Below are 21,918 nucleotides of genomic sequence, written 5' to 3'. Positions count from 1 at the left end.
CCTGTCCTCTGTAGCGTGCTTCTGTCTCTAGTGACTGGTCCACCCAGCAAATAAAAGACAATTGCTGTTATCAGATCATGGAGCTATTTCTTTAGGCTTGGTGGTGGAGAGCAGGACTTTCATTGTTAACTCTTCGTATGACGGTAATCCCCAAAGGAATAGTTATATCACACTATAAGCCAGAATCACAAAACAACATTTACCTAAAATTGTTTCAGGTTCACTCCATGCCCAAGGTTGCTTCTATGCATGTAGGCTTGTTCCTCCTGGGCCACACAGGACCAGGCTCGCTTCCTGCCTTGTTGTGTGTGGGGTTTTTTTTGTTTGTTTGTTTGTTTCCAGCTGTGAAATGCAAATGACTTTATAAAACAAAAGGTTTTCTCTCTCCAGCCTTGGTAACTCCTGTTAGTTTTTTCACTCCATTCCTCTTTGTCTCATTCCAGGAGCAGCTGATGACCAATTTGCACAGCACATCCCCGTATTTCATCCACAGCATTGTTCCAAATGAATCCAAACAGTCTCGTAAAGCAATCCTCAAGCAAAGCCACACAGTGCCTTCAGCACAAGCTGTGGCTGGCTGAACAGCAGATCTTTAATCAGGAATGAAAGAAGTTGGGTCATCACTTCACAGACTATCATCTTGTACCCCTTCAAGGGAATGTTAGTCTGAGAGATGCTTCCAAACACCAGGGCTAGAGACAGGATGTCTAATAAACCTCTCATTTCATGAGAGAAGCACAAAGAATTAGGAAATACATGGCCTGGAACTAGACAAATTGGCACCATTATTTATTAGACTGCATTGCCTCCTGCAACCTTTTTTTTATGCAGGATCAGCCATGGAAACAGTGAGCTGCAGAGGGGAAGAGCAACATAAGTTTTCACCTATGATATATAATAAAGTGGAAGGGCAAGTAATGGAGAGCAGTGAACAGCAAACAAATTTGCTATGAATAGGCAGTTACTCATGTTGTTTGAATTCCAACACTATTACTGAATGCACATCTTCCACTTTCAGATAACAGAGGTACGCATCCTATGCAGTGATCTTGTCCATGAGAAATCAGAGGGAGTGGGTATGAATGCCTACTTCTAATGCTTCCACATCCCCCTCTAAGAACTTTCACTTTGCACAGACAGATAGAAATGTCCACAAGCTTCCTTACCACCAGTAGTTCAGTGCCATGCCCATGGGGCCAGGAAGCTAAAACAGAGAAGATCTTAAGCAGTGATTAGCCTTTCTGCACTACCGCTAACCGTAGCTCTTATATCATTATACCTGTCTTTCTCACTTTAGATACCAAAGCCTGAATCCCAGCATAATCCCTCCAGGGTCTGTGAACAATAAGAAGGCATCAGAGTTGCTGCTTGGCTCTACTGACCTGGGGGAGAAAGAGTATATAACAAGGTACTGTTTACTCCTACCAAATTGAGCTAAATAAATTGATGGTAGTTATGACTCAGCATGCCTTTGGTGTAGATATAGCTGCAGAGTTAAGAGTTTCTACAGCAACCTGCTTCCTCATGCATATAATGTTCTCTCTTACACATGCTCCCAAAACTGACTTTTAATCAGACAGTACAGTTAACATAATGGAAATGAAGTGCACCTTAAGCTATGCAATAAATCTCACTTGCTCTTTACTATTCCTTAGTCAGGCAAAAATCCTACTAACTGATCATTTATCCAATTTAAGACTGGAAAGGAAAATGGAGAGAGACTTTTGTAGCTGTCTAATATTAGCAGCATATATCATTAATTTTGCACATATGTTTTTGTCATAACATAATGAAAGTAGCTATTAGCCACACAAAAGGAAGCATTCTGTTCTTCGCATGAACCTAAAATCTGCATTTCCCAACTTTTATAATAATTACACAATATTCATCACTCCTCCAGCCTACTCTATCCTTAAATTTCAACTTATGGATGGAGGTTAAAGTGGGCCAGATACAGCCCCTGATCTTACTTTTAAAGCCAACAGCCACAATATTACTACTATTATTTTTTCATCATCACTGAAACTACTTAGTGTGTTTCCAGGCACAGGAGATCACAAGGTATATTTGGGTTTCATCAAAGAAAAGGCTTCCACTCCTGCTTTACCATATGCCACTTTGCTAGATCTTATGATGATCCTGCTGTTATTTTTTTATAGCTAGACACCTTGGGCACAGAAAAGGTCATAGAACTCCAGGGAAATCCATGCTAAAGGTGCATGGAACCCAATTCTTAGTCTTCCATTCCCATAACCTCCCCAAATGTTATCCTTTTTGTAAATGTAAGCAGAGAACCAGACAAGATTACAACAGGATAAATTGACATGTAAGTAAAATATCCTCACTTCTGAGTGCTAATACACAAGTCCAGAGTTTGATAGTCCTGAAGGCTACCTAGAACTCCAGGTTCTAACTGTACCCTGTCTTCCAGCATATTTCTCTGTGCTGGGATCCCGGCCACACTGGAGGACATGAGAGATGAACCTCTGGCAAAGATCATGACCATGCTGCAAAGTCATGCTCATGGCTTCCTGATGAGGACTGAGTACAAAAGATGCTGGAAAGAAGGTATTCTTGGGGAAAAAACTAGGAACTATTCTGTGAATCCAAGGCAACATTAGAAACCAACCACTCATGTAATTCATTTACTAGCAAGAACCATGAAACTAAACTGAGACTTCCAAGTTCTACATCCCAGTACACAGCAAAGCAATAAAACTTCCCTGCTTTTTCTACATGGCTCCATGCAGTTGAACAATATTGCAGCTGGATGGCTGGTAGCTCCGTTACCCCCTGTGCATCCACTCCAAAGATCAACAGCTGGAGGATCTCTGTAATTTGGTAGTCAGCATTATCCCTGTCCAGAAACTCTAACCCACATGGTGATGGATGCAGTGAGTCTCCTGGAATTCAACCACAATACATATGTTTATGAGTCACAAGATTTTGGTTTCGATCTTACTACTTTTTCTGTCACTGCCTGTGGCATCTGTGCCTGCAGGATAGAGGAGAGGAAAGACGGGAAGCAAAAAACACCCTTTCAATTAGCTTCCAGTTTATAAGCAGTATTTGTTTCTTCCAATAAATGAAAACCATGATTTCTACATCTATGGTAGCATTTTAAAAACAAATTCAATAATGTTGTCCTTTTTTCTATGTCAGCAAACTGCTATGACTCTTCTTGCATGCCAAAAAACTGTGGGGCATCGAGGCCTACCCTATTTGACCGAGGCTACACACTGACTCCAGCGTTCTGCTGTGTACAATTGAGCGTGAACACTTTGAGTCCCCCTGCATAGTTTCCCTACTGGAAACAATTGTTTTAAGCCACACATACTCTGTTTGCTACAGGCTAGGCCTGATGGCAATTCAGAGGAATGTCCAGAAGTTTCTGCTGCTGTTTTTCCGGGGAGGGTGGAAATTGTACAGTAGGGTGAGGAAAATACTCTGAGGTTGTCCTGCTCTGCAGAATTAACCAGTGGCAATTACAGGCACTGAGAACCTTGGGATGTCTGGGGAGGGAAAAAAGATAATGGCCATGTTCACTTAAGTAAAGACACTGAGAAAGCTAGTGACTTTCTTGTTAATTAGTAATAGGGCAAGAGCCCTGAATGATTTCTTTCCAAATCAACACCAGAAAAGTTAGTAAATGGAGAAAGCCCTGAAATCAGTCTAAGCCTGCTAACTACAGCGAGTGGAAAGAGAGCGTCTCAGAAATTCAAGATGTGGGCTTCCCATTTCTAAAAACAGCATAGAGCGAAGTGGTGAGCTTCTGAGCATGGGAATACAAGATTTTGCTATTCATTAACATATAAAAGCTGAAACAAAGCTGCTTGGTTGACTTCTCTTAAGCAGGACCACATTGTCAGCATGAAAGGGCAGTTCCAGCTCAGACTCCCTTCACTTAGTCCCAGGATGGACAATTCAGTTGGTTTTCTGGCAAGAGAGGGAAGAAAGTGTTGACCAAGACATTCAAACTTAAGTGAAACAAAACTATGTTAAAGCCAATTTTCCACATATAGGTGAAACAAAACCTGCCTTTTTATCTGGACCTTCCCAACTCCAGTGAAAACCAAATGAACTTCCACAGCCTTAGAAAGAAAGAGCTTTCAAAGGGTTCTGGTCCCATATGGACTGGTATGGATCTAGATCATTATAAGAATAATTCTGCATTTGTATCAGTTCAGAATCTGGAATACAGTTCTGATTTCTATGCTGGCACGCAGATCTGCTACTGTGCACCATAACAACCTTTTCTAGGAGTTGTATTACTCACACTATAGATATGAAACTCTCTGCACTAAACAGGCATTTCAGGAAACACCAGGTCTCCCACTGGTATGCAAAAAATACTAGGATATAATAATAAAAGGACCACCTCAGGGCTTTTAGGGGCCATTATAATAGAAAAGGCTTGTTTTGGGAACTTCATTGCTTGAACTCCTTACTTCCAGGTGAAGCCTTTGATGAATGTGGCCCAAAAGGAGAAGAAAACGTAACTGAAGGAACTGGAGCTGCGAGGCATCATGTCAAAGATTCGGGAGCTCTCAGAACATGCAGAAGAGCAGAGGAGCAGACAGCCACCCTCAGCCAGGAGAATGACCTCCCCATCCAGCTGCAGGCTGAGAGTTATCAACAGGGGATGGTTAAAGGCTTAGTATTCATTTAGGCAGGGCATCAGCTTTCTCAAATGACTCATAAGAGGCTCCTTTTTCAGAATATGGAATGAATAAAGAGCATATGGGGATGATGCATGAGATTCACAGGCAGCCTGACTGTATCTTAAATACAGCTAAGTCCTTAGAAAATAGAGGAGACTGAGAGGCCTCATGGCTAAAGCAGAGGAGCTGTTGTCACAAGTCCCAAGTTCTCTTCCTCATCAGTCACTGATGCTCAGTATGATATATGGCCAGTCAGGGTGGCATCTTTTTAAAATGTAAACTCTTCTTTAAGGACCTGTGTGTGTATAAACAAACAGATTTTTTGATGCTTAACTTTAAGAAGCTATGGCCTGAGTCATGGAGATTTAGATCAACTGTAACAACAGGTATGTTAAAGGAATCTTAATAAACTCCGCAGAAGAGGCAAAATCTTGCATTTCTTGCAAATGGAAGTTTGCTGCCATAAGAGGAAGGAGTTGTAGCAGCCTTTTATAGGATGAACACTGGATTCCCACCTCTTCATCATCAGGAACAAGAGAACATGTTGGATGCTGAGGAGTGCCTGGCCCAAATGATGTAATCAAAGATGGACCTACTGAGCCAGATCCTGGATATGAAGGAGCTGAGATGAGTGCCAGCAAGTGGATGCTGGAGCATTAGCTCAGAGATTTGAAATGCAACTTGGAAGGGCTGGAGACTACCTTGGCTAAAACTGAGAAGGAAAAGCAGGTATGAAGCATGACAGAGAGGTTTTTTTCTGCCTCTTTCTTCAGGGAAATGAACCCTGACAACCATTATAGCTCCTCTAGTCAGAGCACCCTTTGGGATGCTCAGATTCACTCAGCTGATCTCCCCCAGAGTTTCTTATATTGTCTTCCAGCATGTCATATAACCTCGTATGGTCTACCCCATAGCGATAGTAATTTCCCAGCAATTTCTAGTGATCCCTCTACATAAAGACATCTCCATCTCCTCTACATTCTTTACTAATTATACCCACTTTTACATGGCAGTGCTGGTAGGCCTCTACTTATAAAATGCCCCCTTCCACAGCCATGGGGAATACTCCCTCAACTGCACCTGAACTGCTTTTTATGTAATGTAATTGAAGAAGTTTTAAATCCGTACTGTAGCAGCCATGTGGCTGTCTGCTGCTTCTTCTGAAGTCAGTGTTAACATCCACAGGATGTTAAACTCACAGATGCCTCATATGTCTCAGAATTTATTAACTGAATCTCAGATTCCTTCTAAAGAAATATAAGCTTCCAATGACATTTTGTCCTGATGCTGTTAACGGCTTCTGTGATCCACAAAACCTGCGTGATGTTCCCTTTCCTGTCTGCAGGCATTAGACCACAGAGTTTGAACTCTGACTTCAGATCTCTGCTTAGAATGACTCAGTCACTAAATTCCAAAAGGAGAAGAGGGGTTTGGAGGAAGTTCATCAGGGAGAAGTAACTGCTCACTTTTTCTTTACTCTCTCCCATTCTCATTCTCCCAGACTGGGGAAAGGAAAAAAACCCTATTGTCTGCTTGCTTAAATACTGCAAGACTACAGTTTATTGCACAAACAGGAATGGGGGCCATGGTTTTTTATGTATTAACTCATGGCAGCACAGTGAAGTGTTGCCAATGTGTGCCACTGCCCAAAAGAGCTATGTGAATTTCTGAGGGCGAGCAGGATTCTTCTGAAAGGGGCAATGCTGGACCAGGTTCCTCTGGGCCTATTGAAAATGCACACACAAAGAGCATACTGCATTCAGGAAGCACCTCAGATTAATCTATTCTTTGCGTTTTCAGTCTGTTGCCAGGGCAGTTAGTTTCTTACCCAACTCTGTGCACTAGGGTCTCTCCCTTCCTAGAAAATTACAAGGTGAGGAGAACAAGGTGAAGCACCAGACCAAGAACAGCAGCAAACCTACCCCTCAGATGAATGAGGTGAGGTGCAGTTGCTATGGTCTATATTTTAGATGGCCCTCTTTGGTCTATTTTTGACATCTTGGGCCCTTCTGATAAACACCACTTAGATGTGTCTTACAAAGTTATTTTTCACACTGATTCCGCTTTTTTTAACTTTCTGGAGGACAAGTGGGAACAAGAAGAGAAGACCCATGGCAAGGTGGAAAAGGCTCATCATAAAATAGTGAACTCAAAATGACAATTGCTAACCTCAATGAGATTAAATGAGCCAAACTTGGAAGAAGTTGTAAAGAAGTAAGTGTCACTTGTAACAGAATTTCCCAGGGTATGGGATCCTACTGGGTGCAGTTGTGTTACATCATAGCTCTGACAGCATTAGCTACACCTGAAAAGTCACTTGATCATAAAGTCACTGGGAAAATCCACAGTCATATCCTGATCTATTCAGTATTAACCTAATGACAGGCAGAGCTATAGCTCAGTAGTTCAGGCAAGCAGAATCAGAAATACAGGATTTTGTTTCCTGAGTCTTTCTCTGACTCATTGTCTGATATTTGTAATTCATCTTCCACACTCACCCACATATAAAATGTGTATAATCACCGGAAAGTTCTGATGCTTAAATGATTCATGTTTATGTAAGGCCTTATGATCCTCAGACAAAAACTCTTTCAGAAATGCAAAATATTATCACAAATTAGAACTTTATTTTAGTGTCACTATTGACTACTTTAGTGATGGGTCTGGGAGTACTTCTCTGACAAACCTCCCCTTAGAAATTAACTTCCCAGAATACAAATATCCAACTCTATATTATCCAAACCACTAATTTACCTAGTTAAAAAGCTAAGTAGCTAAGGCAATGTGTACAATCATTAATAAATACTGGCAAGCTTTGCTAATTCAAATTCTAACACAGTGCTCCACAGGGAATACAAGATACTTGTGTTCAGAGCAAGGCCACTGGGACACTTAAGTGCCAGAAGAAAAATTATGTGCTGGTGTTAGTCCTTCAGAGCTGCAAACAGACGACTCAACTTCCTGGGGTGCTGGTGTCTTTGCTTGCAGACTAGTTAATGATGGGGTAAGGAGGAGCCTCTGCAAAGGAAAAAGGGACTTAAGTGCCTTGCCAGTCCCACTAAGGAGACAGGACACTAGATCTCAACCCACTTTCAACAAAGATTAACCTGTTCGCTACAGAGTAGGAACACTTTACTTGGCTTAACTCATTTGCTGTAACATCCTACCCTTTCTTACCCCACAAGAGCCTGCTTGCACAGCTTTGTCTTTTTGATAAAACTGAGTTGGTATAAAAGATTAATGCAGACCTTTTAAACCTACCCTGTTAAAATGCAGTCTGGAGCCTATCACTCTTTAAACACTTAAATAACAGAACTGGCTGAGATCTAGTATTTATTTTTCCCCAGTTTTAGCTTTTTAGCTTCCAGCAAATCAATAGTTCAGCCAGCTCTGAGATCCAGCTTGTCTTGTGTATTATCCACTCACTCTAAACTCCATTTTCTTTGACGTCTGGGCAACTGTATGCTCCCTGGAGATCTCCTGCCATGCTGCTATGGCCAGAAGAAAGGTGATCTGCTGCAGAGATCTCTTCTGTTTGCAGGCAGCCAGCAAAGACAGCTGACAGACCTTTTCATCAACAGGTTTAAAAAAACAAAATTCCTCATGAAAGAGTAATAAGATGGGCAACAATCTTGAACTCTAGATTTAGCCTATGCAAACTCCCCGTTATAGACTGCACACGATGCTCCTTTCATAGCAACCTCTGACGAAGCCAGTTACTGATGGGGCTGTTCTCCACAGAGCAAGAGAGTAGCAGGTTGGGGATTTTGCTGTCCTGTACTTCAGCTATCAAATCACCCCATCCACTTTTTACAGTTCTGTAGTGATGGATGGATCTACTCTAATAAATCTTACGTAAATTGCCAGGATGTGGTTGTTAAATACATAATGAGATTCATTAACAATGGAAAAGCCTGAAGATAATTTAGTCCCCCAAAAAGTTATATTTTAATAGAATGCTCTGAACGCATCCTAATGACTAATACAAATTGATAGCATCAATAACAAGTAACATTTCCATTTCAATTCACTTTAGAAATGCTAGATAATTAATTCTCAACCATATCAGAAGATAGGTCAGTGTTAGACACATTGCACAGGTGGGAAAACAGAGGTAAAGGAACTGTCCAGTGACACAAAAAGCAGCAATGTCAGTTAAAACAGAGCATAGCACTTGGGAATTCCTGTTCCCTCTCTGATTATGCCTCACACTTGCTACTATTGTTTCCAAAATAGTTGGAATAGCTTCTAAATGTACAAAGGCTCTCTGGGATGGAATAAGAATTTCTTCCCCTCTTTCCCACTAGGTGGAGAAACATGGAAGGTTGCCTGGAAGAAGCTGATGTTGCAACAACTGCTCAGATCAGACACATTACCAGCATCTGAGCATCTTGTCTCTTTCCTCAGAGAATGAGAAACATCACTGGGATTCTCCAAAGGAGAAGCTTCTTCAGCAGCTTCATGGAGCTTGTAAGTGGGCCAGATCCTGCAGACCTTACCCAACCTTTCCCTCATAGTGTGGACCTTGGAAGGGCTAAAGCATCAAGGCTTCATGAAATTCACTGTGGCCATTGTTATTCCTATAGATTTGGAGTGGAAGGCAATCAGAGATTCATTAGAAAGTTGCTAATTCAGAAGCACACAGTAAAAAAGGGGAGGCAGGACTATTAGGTGTATTTGCTATTGTTTTGCAAGGAAAATGCATAGCCTGCAGTCCAGATAATTAGTCTGAGCTTTAGCAAGGAGGCCTAGAGATGGTTACTCTTTCTGGGAGATACCAGCCACTCACCTTCTAATGCATTAATAACAAAGATGGGATTTGTCCCAAATAAAGAGACTATTAAAGCTAAATAAAAGGCTTCCAGAAGCCTTTCTTATAAAGCATCCCTGAGGGCCTTACTGAGACTCCAGGGCTGCCAGATTCCAGCTAACAACATGTACTTGGCCCCTTCTCAGATCTAACAGAATTGCAAGCAGGAAGCTGGGCTGCTGAAGCTGCTCCTTGAGCTGGAGAAGGCAGCCCTGCAGATCCAGTCCATGGGCTCTACCCTGCACAGGAAGCATGTGGTTGCTGTGGCTGAGATGGCAGAGCTTGTGGAGAATCCCCAGTGTGAAAGCAAAGCTGGAGACAGACAAACAGGTCACAAAAGCAGAGATGGATGACCTCAGTGCAAGCATGGAGTCTTTGCAGAAACCCAAGGTGAGAGGCCAGCAGGGAATTCCTCAACAAACCACCAATGCAGACACGGGTGCAGCCATCAGTGCAAGGCAGAATTCAGCCCTCTGCAGTGGGAGCTAACCAATACCAGAAAGCAGCTGTTTGCAGGTGGTGCTGAACACTGCCTGCCCCAGCTGATGGAGTGGGCATCCCCCTCACCAAAGATCAGGACACTCTACGCTCCCCCCCGGCAATTACAGTCATCCCATTGTAATTACAACCAACTGGCATAAACTGAGTTTGCAAGAGAGAAAGGATATTGTGGCCTTTCAAGACCTACTCAGCATTGTATGACTGACTTCTTTCTTACAGCTGAACTCAGATGCTCACGTTCACAAGATGGAAGATAACCTGTCTGAAGCCAATGCCCAGCTGGCTGAGGTGGACAAAAGCCAAGCTGAAATTAATGCCATCAGGCTCCAAGGTAAATTCCTTGACAGCTTTGTGCAATGCTACCTCCCTCTGATCTTCCTCTTCCCCTACATTTCATCCAGCTCTGGCAGCCCTGCCCTGTCTCCTCTAGTAAATCTGCCCCATCCTTCGAGCCTTTGCTTCTCTTTCTCTCCAGTCAGATCTAATTAGTTCCTCTCCTGCTTTTTTTAATACACTTTTCTCACAGCTGAAAACAGCCAGCTGAGTTGGGAGCACAAGGAAGCTCAGAGCACACTTCACCAGATTGTCCACATAAAGACTTCGCTCATCTCACAAGCAGGTGACTTCAAGAGGCAGCTGGATGAAGAGTCAAAGGTACTAGGGACCACCAACTGCCTATAGAGGTTGTTACTGCCATGGGACACACAGTGCCTGCTCTTTGGTACTCTGTCCATTTCAGAGTAACAGATCTTTTGTGTTAGATTTCACAAAAGAAAACTTTCTCATCCAAATTAATCTCTGGGCTTTTTACCAGCTGATCTTGGAGGCAGTGTGGGGGACATGAGCCTTGTATGGACATGAAAACAAGATACAGAATCTCCCATGAGTCGGCAGCAAAAAAGCAGAACACACACCTCTTGATTCTCAGTCCACTGTCCATTCAGTGGATCGTACACCAGTTTATTTGCATAGATCACACAAGTTTGGCACAAAATATACCAGTATTTCAGGTCTCTGTCTGACACGTCTTGTAAATTTCTGCTTATCTCCAAAGAGTAATTCTAGTGCTGCACCTGTATATCAAAAGTCTGGCAAGAATTCTCTGTGTTCAGAACAATCACCAAACGGGTTTTCTGTCACAATTCTTTTGAAACACTTTGAGAGAAAACAGTGATGATGACAAGCCAAGCTCTGTTTTCTGTTGTATGAGCTCAATTCAATTCACTGCAGTACAACAAAAAACAGGTATGGAGAACAGAAACTTGTCTCCTGACCAGGAAGATATTTTGAAGCCTGAGATGCTTCTAGCTGGTCCAGAACTGAGTTGTTCAAGTGGAGCACTCCAGCTCTGGGATTCATACTTCCAATAGGACACATAGTAATGACTGTGCTTTCTCTAGACCTGCACTGCTGCTGTAGTGAGCCTGGCCAACACCAAGCATGATTTGAACCCGATGAGAGTATTTGGAGGACGAGGAGGAGAGCAAAGCTGAACTGCAGTGCCTGGTCTCTACACTCAATCCTGAAGTCACAATCTAGAGGACTGAATACAGTCATGCCATTGAAATGATGCCATTGAAAGAACCAAAGAGCTGGAAGAAACCAAGTGAGCACTCAGCTTTCAGGGAGTCTGGGCTGGGACTTATGGCAGTCTCATTATTTAGTTTGGCTGCTGAGTCACAGCTTATAGATGCGATCTGTTAGTACTCAGTTTGGTAAGACAGAGAGGAAGCAAATGGTTCCAGCCAAGAGAAAAAAAAAACAAAACTTGCAATAATAAACAGGGACCATTGAGACCTAACACTTGTACACTGAAACAGAAAACAAACACCGATCCTTTCCGATAAAGGCTTGAATTTGGATAGCCTTTCTTTATTCCAGCAAGCCCTACAAAAGCCACTAGCTTTACTCTTCCAGCAGCCCTACAAAAGCCACTAGCATTTCCTAAGAAAAAAGCAATCACCAAATCAGATTAAACCCCTTAGAATCTGGTCCTTGAGAGCTGGTATTACAGGCCAGAAGTTGAGCCAATCTTTGTAGCAGTCTCTCTAAAAGAGCTAACAAAGGTGTTTTCACATAATAGCAACAGAAGTTTAAGACATCTGGAGGGTTTCACTGTGCACCTGAACAAGTTGATACAAATAGAATAAGCTTCTACATCTCTGCATGACTTTGTACTGACACCCAGGGATATTCACTTTGCTCTTAGACACTATCCCAGTCCTTGAGATACCTGAATGGAAGATGGAAGTGTCTATCACCAGGCAACAATCCAGCAATAAAGAGCTGACCTGCGGCCCAATATGCCACAACCAGCAGTGGAGGGGAAGAACCAGTCACATCCTAGAAATGGTTTAACAGTCCCTTTTCTGAGACTGCTGCCAGGATTTCACCTTTTCACTGGTCAAAACAGTGATGGTGCTCAAGACAAGGGCTCCTGACTCCTCACTCCATGAACTACTTACTCACCAGGATATTTCTGCCCTCACTCCCTCAGTACAAAGTTGGCTGTGAGGCTCCAAGAAGAGGAGGAGACGGCTGACTCAGTCCAAGCCTGGCTTGCCAACACAGAGAAAAATAAGCAGAGACTTCAGAAAGAAGCGGAGAACCTCACTGTTGACCTCAAGAAGGCAAGAAATTCAGACATTCAAGAGTACTTCCAACACAAGCTGGACCAGCAAGATCTAAGCCCTGGTACTGGAAGCCCTGGGAAACTCAGGTCAGCTTTGGACTGGTCCCTTCATTCTTAATATTTTAAGATCTCTCTATTAAATGTCAAGTAATCTGTATGGCCATGAGAAGCAAGGATAAGATTTATCACATCAAGAGAAAACCCAGATGAGAGCTGCAGCTAATTCCTAGGAGCACACAGCATGCTTCCGGTAAGCTCATTAGCTGACTTCCAGAAACAAGAGTACAGCTAAAGCAAAAGCCCTCCTTTATTGCAAGGCAAGGTATTCATCTTCTTTTTAAGGATAATGATATCCTGCTTTGAACTTTCCAGTGTTACAGTACCAGTGGGTTGGCCACTGGTTATTAACCACCATACTCAAAGCAGATCTAAACAACATGCAGTTTAAACACTAACAACAAATGCTCCTTCATTAAATTAGTATTTCTGCTCTTGCTAGTGTTAGTGTAAGAGCATGAATAGTAGTGCAACTGTGGGACATTTGAATAAAAACGTTACTTAAAATAGGCACAAAGGCTTCTCCAAATCCACTGAAGTCCTTGGGATTCTGCCAATGACTGCAGTCGGCTTTAGAACAGGGTCTCAAGAGCTGAAAATCCCACATACATCATTACATTACTGGGCTGAAAATCTGTTCCACCATCACTTTCTTTAATGAAGCAGTTCTTTATTCTATGGTTCCTGTGGTGTGCTTGTCACCATGGTATCTGAACGCATGTGCAGATCATAAGGATATGTGGAATATTTGTGATTAAAAGCTCCTAGGAAAGAAAAATGTACCTTTATTCTTTCCCTTCATGACAAGCAGTTAAACACAGTCTAAAATAGTCTTGAATAACATCTTGTTTGTAACCGAATCGTCTTTGAAATAGAAAGAGTCACACTAATCAACCCAGGCAATTACTAACAGCACATCTGCACAAGGAATATCTGAAGTGGAAAACATTTGCTCCACAGCAGCATCATTATAACTGCAGGAGCAAGGAAGACTATCACACTGATGGGAACTGGGTGATCTTGTTAAATTCCTAATGGTGAGGAAAGAAAGCCTCATAAACATTTTAATCATCCATTCAGAGTGACCAAGAGAAACTCTGCCAGTCATTAGACTGGCTGCCAATTTAACTGTGACTAGCTGGCAGGACATGCAGAGAAATGGAGTGTAAAGAAAACTTGTGTCCAGTGAATGCTTGGCTTTATCTTTCCAGGCCAATGCTGCTTGTGCTGCCCTGGACAAGAAGCAGAGAGCCTTTGATAAGACGCTGGCAGAATTGCAACAAAAAATGCAGAGCTGCAGGTGGAAGAAGATAGTTCCCAGAAGGAATGTACACAAATGAAAATTTTGAGCTTAAGACTGCCTTATGAAGAATCCTTGGAGCACCTGGAATATATGAAGAAGGAGAACAAGGCCCTTTAGGGTCAGTACTGGTTTGATCTTAAAAAAATTCTGCAAATCATAAGCTCCTTGATTCCTACTGAATGATCTCTTGTGGTGTCTTCCAGCACCAATTCCACTCTTCTTATTTCTAGCAGTGCTTTCACTCTCTGGAAACGTATGTTTGATGCACTTGAAGTCACAGGTTAGATTCTGCTCTTGGGACAGAGTCTGTACTCACACACACACACCCCACTCCTATCGGATCACCCAAAATTGTAACTAGCACCAGTGTACTGCTTCCAGGGAACCAACTCTGGGGAAAACGTTCAGGATCAAGGTCCTTTCTGAACCCTCAAAGTGAGTCACAATAGCAGCTTGGTTGTACTCACTGTAATCCTAGGAGGTCATCACTCCAGGCTGGGCCAGGTATCATCACTAGAGCACCGCATAAGGGAATAATGGACTGGTTACAGCATTAGGCTTAAATAAGACAGAAGCTGCAGTCCCAGTTCTGGCTACCAGCATTCTCTTTAATTCTGAGCAATTGACTTAGGGGACCATTAACAATGGCCAGCTTTACCCTGGGAAGATGATGTTCCCTTTAACCTCAGTAGGGAGGATTAGGCATCTCCAGGAATCAGTTCAGAGCAATTGAGTTAAACTCCTGCTCGGAGTCTCCCTCTTTGCATCACTTCTCCCCTACTGGCTGTACAAGGAGACCAGCTGCCTTGGCTCTTTTTTTTTTTTTTAAACGCTTCTGTAAATTGCAAAAATTAATCTCTTACAGGAGGCTGGAAGATGACAGTGTAAATATTTAGAAGATGCTACAATCTGCTGCCCTTACAGCCAACAGAAAACAGTGATGGACTCCCTGGCAGAGACCCAGTGTTTTCTGGGCTATCTCCCCCAACCCTTTGCTCTGGCCTACATCAGCTGGCTGAGAGCCTCATTCTGCCATACAGACGATGTGGCATCCTGTTTTCATTTTCTAAGAGCAACCATCTGAAAGGGGGAGAGGGGAAGGCTGGATAAAACTTCTCTTGATTTAATAGGCTTCATGAACACATGCAGCAAGCAGGGCTCATTCAGAAATCCAGGATAATATTTAGCAACAAAAGAAAAGGGCAGCTGATATAAAGTGAATGGAATCATTTCATGCCATTTCCATTCAAAGACTCTGCCTGGTGCACTTGGTAAAGTTCATAGTCCTGAAATAAACGTATCATATGAACTATCTGTTTTCTTCCCTAGAGGAAATTAAGGATCTAATCAATCAACTGGGGGAGGGAGGGAAGAGCATTCATGAGCTGCAAAAGATAGAGACTGGAGATTGAGAAGGATGAACTGCAGGTGGCACTGGAGGAAGCAGTCTTCCCTGGAGGTACCAATGCTACAGATGCCAGAGCTGCATGCCAGCCGGGTGGCTGCTGCCCACATTCCATCTGATGGATTTTGTATGTTTAACCCCACAAAGGGCATTTATTTGTCCATCTGTTGCACCCTTCCTTGCAGGCTGAAGAAAGTAAACTGATTTGCACTCAGCTCAAACTGGCTCAGGTAAAGCTGACATTGACAGGGGAACATGAAAAGGAAGAATTTGAAACAACCAGGTACAGCGATGATATGACACTGAGTCGCAGTCGAAGGCTGCAGCATGAAGGTTTGAAGTGAGACACTAGGAAAGTTTTGTAATAATTAAGGGGAATTGCTCCTTAGACCACACTGTCTGGAGGCTGTAGAGTCTCCATTATCGGAAGTGCAGTCTGGTCACACATTGTCTAGTGGAACTGGTTTAGCAGGAGGTGAACGAGATTTTAGGCAGTAGATTTTTAAGCTGACCTCTTGAAAGCTGCCCCAGCCTTATGTTTTAAAAGAAGGTGTTCATGAATGGCTTCGTGCAAAATCCTAGTATCTCAGTTTTAAACAGGTTTGAAAAGTTACTGTATTTTTATTACTTGGTGGGCAATAATTTGATACAAAAGCTGGATCAGACTCAACGTAACAGAATGCTGTACCATATGCTTCACTGGACTCTGCAGAGGTAATCACCAGCATGCAATTGAGTCTCTGCAGGCGAGTCTGGAGACTGAAGCTAAGGGGAGCGCTGAAGCTCGCAGGCTCATAGAAGATGGACACCGACCTGACCAGAATGGAAATGCAACTGGATCGCACCAACAGGAACAGCAGTGAACTTGTCAGGACACTGAATAAACTGCAACAGCACATCAAGGTAAACTGGAGAGGGTGGAAGCAGGTCCCTGGATGGAAAAGCATACCAGTTCTATTTTACAGATTAGGCAACAAAGCAGTACATTATGTACTCTTGTTTAGCCAGACATCTTGAACAAATTGAGAATTTATATTTGAAAACCCTGGTTCTCCCACTCATACCAATTTCAATCTGCAGTAGTTCCAACAAACCTTATATAACACAAGCATTATTATCAGCTTTTGTCAAACTAGAAACCCAAAGAACTATTCATATGTAATTAAAACAAAAAAAGTTCCACTTTTAAGAGAAGTTGTAATTGCTGTTTGAACAGGATAGACAAGAAATTAACTAGAAACTAACAGATGCAAAACTAAGGAGCTTCCTTTGGGTCTTCATTTCTAAAATAAAACTAAGTAAATTAGTGAAAGACTAGTTTCTTTGTTGGAATATATTGATATAACTGCTGCCAAAAAATCCAATGTTAGTAACTTAGAGTGACAACAAAGATTCTTTCTCTCTATACACACGTGTGTATATATATATATACACACACACTCAAACCTAACTTGTCCTCAGTTACATCAGTCTCAGTCAGAAGTAATTCTCTTAAAGTCAGTGTGACTACAATGATGTAAGACAGACATACATGATACTGGCATCAAGCAATGGGTTTTTTGGGGAGAGGGTTGTTTTTTAAAATTATTTTTAAATCTGGCATCACCTTAAAGAACAGCTTTGCAGAGAGACCTCCTACATGTTTCAGCTTCCTCTCCCATCATTATTTACATTAATCTTTCATCCTGAGATCTAAATGGATGAGGATGCCTGCCAGCATGAAGAGGAGCTGCAGGAGCAGTATATGCTGCCTCAGCCCACTACAGACAGAACTGGAAGAAGCGCAGACCGGCCTGGAGGGCAGTGAGCACTCTCACAAACTCCTAGAGCAGGCAGAGGTCGTGGAGAGGACATAATGAACTTAATGTCCATGTACAGAGAAAGTAGAACTATTTATGCAACAGCTATCTTGTCAGAGAGTTTATGTGCAAGTACTTTAACACTGAAACTGAACTCTGGGTAAGAAGTGCAGGATTAGGCCAATAATGGATAAATATAACAGTGGTTTATAAGATAGGTCTGATAACTCTATGGAACATGAAAAGCTCAGTCTTTAGAGATATTACACTGATAGCAGGATTTTTTAAAGAGCACCATCCTGGCCCAGCTTTGCTCCTAGCAAGGCCTATGAAAAGACTTTTAGCAAATTTGGTGGAAGAGTTAAGACAGTGCTGAGCACTTTTGAAAAACTCACCTTAAAAAGGACAGTATAAAATTCTGCCTCCATTGAAACTATAGCTTTACTAGTTGTTTCCATGGTGCTCAGATTTCTTCCATAGACTGTAGCCCACAGCGAGATCCATTTTAGTGAAATTTTAAGCATCCTTGCTTACAGATTGCAGTATGAAATAACATTCTTGCCATTTCATTTTGTGAATAGATTTAAGAAGCTACTTTAACATTCACCATTACAGTCTGTAGTTCTTTTCCATAAAGACCACACATGCTAACATTTCCAAGGAGAAGAGTATAACTTCTGTAGAGGACTGATAATACAAGAAGCATTTCTTAGCTGCAGCTGCAATTATGGGACATCAGTTATAAAAACTGAGTCGTAAATGTGGCTTTTATTCAAATAGGTTAAAAATGCAACTAATACATTCACTTCAAATTGACAGATAATAAAAGGATACATTTGTAGCAGGTGAACTGCTATCTCCATACCAAATTTGGGGATTAAAACTTATTTGTTATACAAAACCTACATAGCACAGAACTTGTGCAGCATTCTGGAACACAATGGCACATTTACATGATGTTGTTTTGCTGAAAAGCAGTTTGTGTTGCTAGAATACAGTTTTTCTATTAAAGCCTTTGTAGTTCTCCTTCCTTAGAGTGTTTTTTTTTAATTTATTATTTTTACAGCAGCAACAACAACAGTCCTCCAATGATTCATATCAGTAAACAGCAAGCACTAAATGAGCTGTGGGGCTTATATTTTCCATGAGATAAAAAGACACATACATATTGTAAACTGTGGAGCAGAGACTATGTTTGTTGAGAATGCAATCAAATACAGTTTCAGTTGGGTTTAAAGCCAGCTGCTGCTACTGCAACATAACTTTGAAATAAATAATATTGGTATAGAAACTCAAAGTCATACACACAGAAATGCAGGAAAACAGACTTAGACTCAAGGCCTTCATAAACAACAGGGTCTATTTCTGCCTCAGAGGTGTATCATCATTTTAGCTTTCATTTAGTGTGCAAGTAAATACTCAGGTCCTAATGTTCCGCAATGCAGATCCAGTGGGTATGAATCCCACTTGGCTTAAGAGTGCACAATTTTACAGAGAAAAAACAAACTCTACAGAAAACTGCAATACACAAATCATCTCTGAAAGCCAAATAGAAGAGCGGAGCAGATAAGACATTCTGGGTCTCTGAGACCTCTTTCTGCCCTCCAGAATCAGTCTGCTTACTATTAAATGAAAGCTGAAGTCTGACCTTCAGTACACTACTAATGAGCATGAGGAAATCATCAGTGAGCACTCAGCAGCTGATGAGAGAGCAAAGAAAGCAGTGGCTGATGTAAGTCACCTCCCCACCTTTCTGCCCTTTATGTTGGTAGCTGGAAACCTTAAGGTATATATTCCATTATTTCTCTCCAATGCTGATTTGAAAGCACAGTGTTAATAATACATGTTAGCACTTGCATTGCTTTTTATGATCCTGAAAAGCAGAATGCGTGTTAGCTCACTGATTGCAGTCTGGCAAAATTAATCCACAAAAGAAGAAATCCACTTCCTCTCTGCCTCCCTGGTAATCTACATCACAGATGGCACCCTGAGGAATTCCTCCATTTCCTCTCGATTTGTCCTTTCTTTCACTTATTACACAACTCCACTCATCACACCTATCAGGCCTCCAACAAAGAGTAGGCCAGCTTCCCTCTCTAGCTAGTCAATGGCATTCATAATTGGCACAGAGGGGAAAAAAGTTGCCAGCACTGAGCAGATTGCTCCTTTGGCACTGTGCTGACAACTGGCACTTCAGAAATATCATAGCTAGCTGTGGATTTAATGCACAGCATTTCCTCCCAGAGCGAGGCTAAGCCTTCTGCCACCTTTGTGCTTTCAGCTACTGCATGTTCAGGCAATATCTTCACCTTCCATCTACAGCACACTCTCAGCCACCTTCCTTCCATTGAAGGGTAGAAATAAAAACCTGAAGCGCCATTAGAACTAAAGCTACTGACTTAATAATAGGTGGGGATAATACCGTTGACTAGTCCAGTGGTACTAAGCGAGCATACCACCACCTGGTTTACGGTCCAACCTAGACTTGTCCAAGCCAGCTGGGATTACTTCCATTGATCTCAGTGAACTGTGGATCCAGTCTTTAGAAAGGCAGCCTATGATACACAGAAAAAGTAAAGACATGGCAAAATTTCTCATAAGGTAACATACAGATATCAGGTCTACATATCCTAGCTTTCAATGCTCTGTATAAATAGCTGTGCTGTCAATCTGTTTCGTACCTTCCTCACAGGCTTCCTGTGTGGCAAAAAATCTCTGTCAGGAGCAGGATCATTATGTGCACCTGGAAAAGATTAAGAAGAACTATTAAATTGCAGCAAAAGACCTGTAAGCCAAGATGGAATAGGCTGAGCAGCTAGCCCTGAAAGGAGAAAAAAAAACAACCCGCCATCATGAAACTCCAGGATAAGAAAAACATGTACAAATATATTAGAAAGATCATTCCAACAGAGCAGCTGTGAAATTCTTTCCTGCACCTGAGCTTCCACATTCATCACAAATACCTGAACAGAAACATTTTCATTTAACAGCCAACATGTCCCAAAGGGAATGCACTAATTTAAAGAAATCCAGACTATGCAGAAAAGATGCATGTAGGATGCCCTCAGCCCACTGGAGCGCAAGAGAACTTCAGCACTTCGCACCCCATGCAGAACTCCTCGATCAGAATCTTTATGGTGCTTGAGTACTGCAGTAACAAGCCGCTGGTATCAGCAGCTGATCTACACCCACAAAGAAGAATTTGCAAGGTGTACCGTCATCAGTGTCATGACTTGCTGTTTATTTTTCAATGGCTACAAAACTCTAAAGCACGAGTAGCTTCAAATTCCTCATGTAGATACCATCTTCCTATTTCTTCTTCTGATCCTCAGAATTCCACATCAACAGTTCAAATCCCTTCCATAATCATTTATCCTTCTGCTCCCTTTCAGATTAAGGAACTGGAAACAGAACTAGACTCCAAACAGAAACACCATGTGGAGATGAAAAATTCTGCACAAGAACAAGAGGCCTCTAAAGGAGCCCATCTTCAACAAACAACGGCCATAAAACAAACGCATGCAGGAGCAACTGGAAAAGATGCATAACAAACTGAAAACTTACAAGAGGTAAATTGAGGAGGCCGTACGTATTCCCTGCTCCAGCTCACTGCTTCATCACTTGGGAGTTGGACTTGATGATCCTCATGGGTCCCTTCCAACTGGAAGCATTCTACGATCTTGCATGCATTCCACATAAAATTAAAACAGGATTTAGCAAGGGGACACAGTATTAAGTAGCAAAAAAGCAAGATATTGGGATACATCGTATTTCCCTGCTTAAAAATCCCAAATTTGCAGTTATTTAGATCATCAGTGACTTTATCTGATCTTAAGGCAATGTTCTTGATAATTTAAGAATATTAGTGATGTAAACTGATTTTGACAAATTACTGTAATCTAGAAGGCAGTTCTAGAGAAACAGGGAATACAATTAGGGGGAAAATTATATTTGTTGCATCTTCCTTTTAAACATCATGCATGATACCACACTATGCTGGAAATTTCTACATTTTCAAATACTGGGGTGAACAATGCACATCTAGAATGCCTCTCAAGGCAAGTATTTTCATCCGCAATTATCTGTTTGTACATATAACAGCCTGCTTCGAAAAGACCTCTTTTTGACTAGCTGCTACCCATCCACATGCATTTGCTGTTTAAAAAATAAAACCAACCACCTCAAAGGATGTCGCGGCTCAAGCTTTTTTCATATCTATCTTAAGGTCAGACTGCAGCTAAACTACTTTCACTGAGATTGGTCCAGCTTTGCTTCCGAGACCTTAATCTCGAAAACACTGGCATCCTTTCTGGATTGGCATAGCATAATTGTATCAGCAATACAGCAAGAACAAAGGTGGAAAATTCTCTGGAAAGCTTTGCTGGAGACAGAGCCTTAGCTTTTAATGCTTAAAAGCTATGCCAAGTTCCTCATTTAGATACTTTCACCCCATCTGGTGAAAATAATTTTGTAAACGTAAAACCATACGTAAACGTAATTTCATTCCTGTTACGTAATTTTACTTGGCCTAGTTGCGTATCTTTAATCTGTGCAGCTGATCTAGTTTTATCGTTAAGCCAATAAGGGCTGCAATGATTACATATCTCGCAGTTACAGAACCATAGTATCACTGATTTAGGAGACCATCGACTCTAGCCTCCTTCCTGAATACAAGATCTTATATTGCACTTTTGCCATTCTGACAAGTATTTGTCTGATCCAGTCTTAAAAACCAGTAAGAAAAGCCCTG

General features: G+C 41.8%; 1 pseudogene; it reads left to right on the top strand.

Annotated features, from left to right (window-relative positions):
* Positions 1 to 20,878, top strand: part of LOC129213354 (putative uncharacterized protein MYH16) — a 30,929-nt pseudogene extending 10,051 nt beyond the window's left edge.
* The last annotated feature ends 1,040 nt before the right edge of the window (positions 20,879 to 21,918 follow it).

This window comes from Grus americana, chromosome 15, assembly GCF_028858705.1.
Source record: "Grus americana isolate bGruAme1 chromosome 15, bGruAme1.mat, whole genome shotgun sequence".
Classification (NCBI taxonomy): Eukaryota; Metazoa; Chordata; class Aves; order Gruiformes; family Gruidae; genus Grus; species Grus americana.
Note: the sequence above shows the minus strand (reverse complement) of the source record. Positions and strands in the feature narration are given on the sequence as shown.